The sequence below is a fragment of the Octodon degus genome, unplaced genomic scaffold (assembly GCF_000260255.1).
Source record: "Octodon degus isolate 3935 unplaced genomic scaffold, OctDeg1.0 scaffold00013, whole genome shotgun sequence".
NCBI classification, from domain to species: Eukaryota; Metazoa; Chordata; class Mammalia; order Rodentia; family Octodontidae; genus Octodon; species Octodon degus.
Genome location: NW_004524589.1, coordinates 21,622,304 through 21,631,043, shown reverse-complemented (window position 1 = coordinate 21,631,043; position 8,740 = coordinate 21,622,304).

The following is an 8,740-nucleotide window of genomic DNA, read 5'->3' as shown; positions in this document are numbered from 1 at the left end:
AATGTCCTAGGTCCCATTACAGGCTTTGTTTTCACTCTTCCTTCAGTTCTATAACATCTACGTGGGTCATACCCCGACTGGATATCTGGGCTTTTTCCAGCCTACCTTGCCCTAGACCCATATTTTTCAGGTATATATTTTACTACCTATTGAACAGCCTTCATGAGTATCTTACTGGCTAACCAAACTTATCATTACCAGAATTACTGTCTCATCTTCCTCCCCAAACTAACTTGTCTTTCTCTATTTCCTTAAATCAGATCATATTATGCCTCCAAAGTCTTCACATTGTCTGTGGAATAAAAATCTAAACTCTTTACTTTGGAAAACAAGTCTACATAATCTGGAGCCTCTGTGTATCCCTTCCTTCATCATGTTCTATGTTCTCATTTTTTTGAGGTTTTAACAACCTCAAAAAATTATATAACAGACATTTCTTCTTCCTCAGAGTTTGTCTTCTTTCTGTTTCTTCAGTCTCAATTCTTTATAAAACTCAGGTTTTAGCTCCTGCATTCCTTATCCAAATAGGTTTTCTTAACTGCTGCCTTTCCACCTAAAATTTTGTTCTCTCTGCTTTCTTATTAGCTTGTTTCTATAATATAATTTGTCATTGTAATCATCTTGCTATTAACTTTTGTGTCCTGTTTGCTTTCTTTATAATGTGCACTCCGAAAGACAGAGCCTATCTGGGCTGGTTAGTATCATTTCCCAACCAACCTTTTGGGCAGTATCTGTCACATGAAAGTACTTAATAAATATGTGATGTTGAACTAAACATGTGCATGGGTAAACATCAGTATCATCTACTCAATAACCCTAGGCTGCTTGATTTCCTCTCCCCACATACCTGACTTGTCACTAATCATTCAAGTTGAAGACTTCATTCTTTAATGTACTTTTTCCACCCTCACTCTTTCTCTCCACTATTGCTACCTTAGTTCAGATCTTCTCTCTAATGTAGTTTAATTCAAGAATCTGCTCATTGATTTCTCTGGTGCCATTTTCAACTCCCTGCAGTTCATTCTTGCACATTTCTAAATGGATTAAGTTTTGTTCTACTTAGATTTGTTCAAGGTGTCTGAATTTCTTACAGCTTAAAATCCAATTTTAAAGCCATGATAAATTGTGTACCATCATGAATTGGCCCCTGGCTACGTTTTCTTGCGGTGTCTCCCCACTCCATGCAACTCTCCGCTTAATTACCATGTAAGTGCTTGCAGAGTAAAGAACTCAAAAAAGTTCTTTAGCTCTCTTGTCTTTGCTCATGCAGCTTTACTCTTTCTGGGTTGCCCTTGTCATCTTTTTTTCTGAAAAAAAGAACTCAATCATCACAAAGACTCCTAATACACATCACCAAGTACTAGAGCTTCATTCTTAGCAGGAACTTCACTCTGGGGCCCAACAATTTTGCTACTCAATAAGTTTCATATACAGTCTGTGCTTCAGTTTTATATTCTGTAAAATAGAAATAAAGAGCAATGTCATCTCTGTAAGGTAACAGTAAGTTTTCAGAATGATGAATGAATGAATGAATTAATATTACTAAATGTGAGTGCTGTGTCCTGGTGACTCCTTCATATCTTCCTTCACTGTGTTTGCCATCTCCCTTACAGTATTTACCCAACCTTAAAGGTAGGAAATATATCTTATCATGAAGACACATTCAATTAACATTTTTAAAAGGAGCTTACACATTGATCAATAACAAAGTTGTTGCTGTTGTTAACAAAGGTGCTACCTGAATCCATTAGTATCATACACAAAGAAGAATATTCAGTCTTTTTAAAAGGACTGGATAAACTTACTTCTTTCAGACAATCCTAGTTACCTTGTTTGTCCAGGAATAAAGCCAGCTCAAATAATCCATTTAAATAGCCTAATTATTTAATCCATGGGATTCCAACATAGAGGGTCCCATATAGGTGCTTGTTTAATGAATACATTTGATAAGTGAAGTGAGATTATGGGGGGTGCTAATTCTGTGCCTGTTCTCCCAAACTTTCTGCCTTGGTTCTTTGGTTCCTGTGTTGGTGAGTTTTCTATAACTGTAATAAATTTCTGAATTATAATAATGCCCTCTTACAGAGAGCACAGCTTTCTTGTGGTTCACCCAGCAGCGCGCCGGTCACATTTGTGTAGGGATTAGTCGCTGTCTCGTGGTGAGGTTTCACACTGGAACATCTTTCTTTGGTAGCACCCAGGTACAATGGGAGCCTCACAAAGTCTTATTCTTTATTTTTGTCCTTGCTATACAGGGTGGAAGAATGAAATGAGGTAGAAGAGTCAAGCTTAACATTTGTATCAGATTCGACTCTTCTCGAGAGATTTAGGAAAACCCATGGCACACCCCAAACCAAATCGTGGTCTCTGGAGGTAAATTTTAAACCACCACCAAGTAATTGTAATGTGCAGATAAATTGGAGAAACACTGCCCTAAAAATTAAGATACCAGATTCAAATTATTAATATCCAAATATGGTAAATTTATTGTGTTATTTAAGTACAGGGATTGTGGAGCTTTATGTCTTGGCCATTTACTGAGTCGGCCACAGGAATGGCACTTTGTTTCCCCTCCATCCACTCGGGTCCTCAGGGACCAGACAACTTCTAGTAGTATCTGCTCTCCTTAGAAGTTGGAAAAAGAATGTCATTGTTTCAGTCTAAGCAAAGCAAATGCCATTAGAAATCCATCCATTTGTGTCAGGGGAGATACAGCACTATGAAGTTGCACACACACACACACACACACACACACACACATGCACATACACACACATACCACCACCACCACCATCACCACCACCATCACCATCACCACAGGCTATAGAACTACTATATATGCCAGTAATCCAGTTTCTGCATACACAACCAAAATAATTGAAATGAGGATCCAGAAGAGGTATTAGAACCCCAAAATTCATTGTAGCATTACCACAATAGCAAAATGGGAAGAAAAACCCAAATACCCATACTCAGATTTAGGAGAGAAAAATGTGCCATATGCAAACAATAGAATACTATTTAAGTAAGAAAAAGAAGGATATCTTGCTGGTGAGACCACCTAGAAGACAGTATGCTAAGTGAAATAAACCAGACATAAGACGAAAACTGCATAAACTCCCTTACGTGACGTACCGGAAGTAGTCAAATACATGGAAACAGAGAGTTGAAAGGAGATGTCCAGGGGTTGTAGGGAGGGTAAAATGAGAGAGGTTGCTGCTTGACTGCTATGAAGTTTTAGCCATATTATGAGTAAGTTCTACAATCTTCTGTACATCACTATGCCTAGACTGAACAGTACTGCATTATGCACTTAAAATTTGTTAGAGTGTGGATCTCAAGTGTGATGTATTGCGCTTGTGCTGCCCACTTGCTATTGCAAAAATTGAATAAGGAGCATACGAAACACATCCAACAAATATTTGCTTTTGTTTTATATTTTCCCTCTGATAATAAAATACTTGTTCTTCACAAAAAAAAATCTCGCTACCACTTACTCAGAGGGAATGAGACAGAGAAATGCATGAGGAACAGCTGGGGCAGACAAGCTAGGATGTCTGCTTTCTCTTTAAGAAGCAGCTAGAACTACCAGCGAAAAGAAGCAGAGAAAATGCCTGCGGAAAGACGGATTATACTGGGAGAAACCAAGAATCACTTGAGGGAATTCTGGGCTCAGAGCAGGAGCTGAAATGTGCTAATGATCAATTTAACACCTGCCACTTTAATTAGCGCCTAAGGATAAACTGAAATTGAGAGAAGGGGTTGGAAGGAGTCAAATGGCCGGAGAAGCAGCTCAGGGTCAGAGGGGCTCTTAAAGTATTGGTGATAGAAGGAGATTATAGTTTTTTAATAAGAGAAAGCATAATCTGTATTTAGGAATCACTTGTTTGTGCTTATTAATATATCTTTATGGTATTACATTGGGAGCAGATGCTAATCTGTGAATTGTCTTGTGAAAATGAGACTCTATATAAATGGTTTTAAGATCATTCCTTTTAGTTCTGAGAAAAGTAGCAGAGTACTCGAGAGCGCTGGCTGCCTGTGGTATCCATGCCTACCCTGATTTTTAGCAAGGATGCTCCTAGTAATGTAGCTGCTATCCATTTGGTCAGTGGTAAATACAAGGTCTCAGTGCCTGTAACCTTCTTGGCCAAAATGTAACAAAAATAAAATTTAAATGAGCAAACTTATGTTAGTAATAATACATTTGGCCGAACACATAATTCCTAATGTGTCAAGGTATAAAGTAAAATTAAAAGATATCATTTCTCTATACAGAGATGTACCTTTGAGCACTTGGAAGTCCTAGTATTTTCACTCTTCTTACTCTTTGATTTTTTTTTTTTTTTTTAAGGAGAATTACAATAACTGGTAATCTGAACAACTGTTTTTCTTCCATTTAAAAAAATCTTTCACTTATTTATTTGGCACAGGGTCTTACTATGCAGTGCAAACTCATTGTAATTTTCCTGTCTCAGCCTCCCCAGTGCTGCGATTCCAGGCATGTGGTACCATGCCCAGTTTTGGTGGCTGGCATGGCGTGCCTGGGATTCTGGGGCAGCTGGGTATGTGGTAGTGGGAACTGAACCTGGATCCTTGTGCTTGCCAGGCAGGTGCTCAGACCACTGAGCTTTCTCCCCAGCCCTGAACAACTAATTTGAAGACACAGTATGAAGTAGAATAACAATTACTGAATTCCTACCATTTTATTTAGTGAAAATTCTGTATAATCTCTAATATTTTTATTTTTATTTTCTTTAAAAAATAAAAAAGAAAGCCTGCCAAATAGTTCAGCAGATTAAAATACCTGCAAGCAGGTGCAGGGGCTGGGGGTTTGATCCCCCATCCTGCCTTGCAGGCCCTGCCCCTGGGGGTGTGCTGAAAAGCAATTGAGACTGGGTGTGGTGTTACGCCCCTGTAATCCCAGCTCTGGGGAGGCTGTAAACAGGCAGATAACTACGAGTCTGATCTAGTAATGAGACCCTGAACACCCTGTAAACCCTTCCCTAAAAATACAAAGAAAATAAAAAAAATTATAAAAACAATAAAAATCATACAAAATTCCAAAACAGGATGATAGGAAATTAACAATGGTTATTATATTGTATATTGCTATCTTCGAAGTACTTGCTCAGATTACTAGATATAGTCATATAAAATTGATCAAGTAACACAAACACTGACTTCTTCCAATAAACTAATAGAAATTAGTACTATAATTATCTCAGCTATATTGTGTGTGTATACATACGGGGATACAGCATATATCCCTTCCTTCTCAACCGCTCCCCCCTGCAGCCCACCATCCCAGCTGTTCTTTCCTTTCAAGAAGTTTCTTTCCCTCTCGCAGTGTCTGTTGTACCTTTTGGATCTTATTTACTCTTTCAGTTTCCTACATCAGGGAAGACAAATCGATGTTTACACATGCAGTCTAATCTATTTTACTTTTGTGTATGGCTTATGGTTTCATCCACTGACCTGCAAAAGCCTTGAGTTTATCTTTATTTATAACTGAGTAATACTCTGTTGTATAAAAATACCACATCTTTTTAATCCATTCCTCAGGTGATGGACATTTGGAGGTCTCATTCACTCTTATTCTATGAAAACTGGCAATTACAGAGTTCATAGATACTAGAACACGAAGAGGCTTTGCATCCTCCTGAAAGGCTCTTCCCTTGCCACCCCATGAATTTAGAGAAGCAATATTAGGTCAACAACTAGAGTTCCTTGCTTTTATCTATTTTGATTTTATCTTACCTTTGAAATATACTATATAAAATAAACAAAACGTTAAATACAGAAATAGAAAAGGTACCTGTTAGGTATAATTCTAATAAATTTTGGTTAAATATTGATTGGATGTCTCTAGGTAGATAACCTGCCTATTTATATATCTCTGGCTGCCTATCGATCTATCTATCTGTCTATTTATCTATCTATCTTTATAGCTATCACCTGTTTTGATATAAAAGTCTTTCTTGAGTCCTGTGAGCTTGAGAAACCCTTCTCATCCATTGATTCAATTTGTCATGAGAAGCTCTTGTTTATAACACAAATGAGTCTAGTAAGAATAAAAAATTCATTTATTAAGTGAATTGTTTCTCATTAAAATGGCTCTTAAAAAGTAACAATTGCACAGAATAATAATATAGGCAGCACATGTTTTTACTTAAATTAGAATGCAGCTATTTTTTAAATTGAAACTTAAAAAGGAAGAAGCTAAAAAATGAAGACAAATGCTCAGTTCTGACATTTATGCTTTTGTAAATATCATTATTTCAAGAATGAAGGTGCCATATGGAATAGTAAATCTTAGAAATCCTTGAATATGCCACAATGTTTTAAAACTATTGTGTCACAATATTAGTAGGGGATAGCTCATAGAAACAGTATTTTATATTCATGACTACTATTTAAAACATGTAGTCAGGGTCATTTTTTGTTTAAATTTAGAAAGTGTCATCACAAACATCTTATGTTACTATATGTTTTGACATGAAGTTCTACTTGCAACTTTCTGTCTTTCAATTTTTAAAAATGAGTCCAAAGTTACTGAGGATTTTATAAGAAATAGGTAATGTTTTAAAAATTATTTAAGAAGCACTTTGAAGCAGATAATGCAAGAAATGAAGATAAAAATGATATGCACCTCTATACAGTCTAAATAATTTATAGTTTAGGTACCAAATACATGTAATAAAAATGATAAATACATATTGATATACTTCTATGTATTTTATATATCCATGTGTATAAATTTATATGTACACATGATTATAAATTAAAGAGTATGCTTAAATGTAATGGATGAGTGAGATCCTTTTAATATGTATTCAAGAATGTATAAGGAGCCAGAAACAGGCAGAATAAAAGGAATCATAGGCATGGCACAGAGGTCTAGAGCTGGTGGTCAGTGATAGCCAGTTTAAAGAAATCAAAGCAGGTCTCAAGGGAGAATGAAATCTACGGTCATTCTCAAAATCTTCCAGAATGGGTGTTGTCAAAATCAGAGATGGTCTTATATTAGAGAAGCAAGAAAACATAAAGCACATATTAAACAGTTGAGATTTCTAAATATTCAATAGTTTAGATGAGAGAAAAGAACCAGGAAATCAGGATGCCACTCAGCAAAATTTTGTACAATGGTCCAGGAGAAAAATAATGAAGAATTATCCTGAAGTTCTTGGAATGGATGAAATAAAAACAAAGATGCGCGATGTTCATGGGTGGCTAGTGACTGGAGTGTATGTGAAGCCAACAGTTCAGACAAGATTTTGTGAGTCAAAGTTGTGATGCAACTATTGGAAATACAACCACAATGCAAATGGTAATCCAACAACTGTCTTCTGGGCCTGCAGCACACAGAGAGCTAGTAAGCTGTGCACAGAGTCCTAGCCCAGGCCCCAGTAAGTGTGTGGGAGAGCTTCCTGATACCCTGTGCCAGCGGGACCAACTGGTCCAGGCCAGGCACAGGGTGGGTGAGACCAACTTCCACCCTCTTGGGAATCCCCCATGACTCCACAGCACCAACCCCCACCCCACCCACCAAGTGAGAATTTCTGCTGTGTTCTGGGGACACCCAGATCCAGTCCTAGCCCAGGCCCTGTGAGTGTGTAGGAGAGCTTCCTCTCCCCCTACTCCACCTTATCCCTTCCAGACTCAGCTCAGGCCTGGCATACAGGCCTGGAGTGAAACCCTTCAGCTACAAACCCTGCAGAGAAAGTAGGGGACAAAGCCACCCAGCTTGTTCAGGAACAGAACATCTTGCTAGAGGGCACAACAAGAGCACTCCCAAGGGCAAAAGCAGGAAGGAGCTGAGCATAGCAGCCAGACCCAAGCCAGGCACAGCAGGATAAATCCAAATTTTGTAGATCTACACCTGAATTTCGGTGGGTGCTAAGGTTATAACTGCACCAAGGCTCTACAACAAAGGTCCAAAGTGAGTGTTACACAAAATAAAAATAAGAAGGAGCAAAATGCAATCTCAGACGCCAAGCCCACCCATAACAAGTGCAGAAGACACAAACACAGGACAAATTGGGAAAAACACAGCTGAAATCAACGAATCAACAGCTTCTGAAATAAAGAAACAACTGCAGAAAGGTATACAGGAAATAAGATTGGAAATGAAAAAACAAATCCCTGAATTAATGGCACCTACAGTAAAGAATCAAATGCAGAAACATATGGAGGAAACCCAATGCCCACCCAGAACAAGTGCAGAGGACACTAGCTCAGCTCAAATGTATGAATTAATAGTGTCGAAAGTAAATAAGCAATAGCAGAAAGTTATAGAGCAACTCAGAGTAGAATTATTTTTAGAAATAAAAAAAGATTTCTCTGAACTCACAGCATCTGAAGTAAAGAATCAACTACAGAAACATATGGAAGAAACTCAATCTGAAGAAAACACTGCAGTAAAGGAATAAATAACTGCTTATAAAGAAGACATTATTAAAAAAAATAGAGGAGATTAGAAAAATGATGGATTCCTTGAATGAGCAATACAGAAAAGAAATAGATTGCATGAAGTCGAGTCAAAGAGATATAGAGGAACTTAAAATCCCAAGGTTGCAAAACCATTTAAGTGAAAGTGGAGACAGAGTTTCAGATCTTTTTTTTTTTTTATTTTATGTTTTTTTTCTTATTTTTATTTATTTCAGAGAGAGAGAGAGAGAGAGAGAGAGAGAGAGAGAGAGAGATGTGTGTGTGTGTGTGTGTGTGTGGCCAGCTCAGC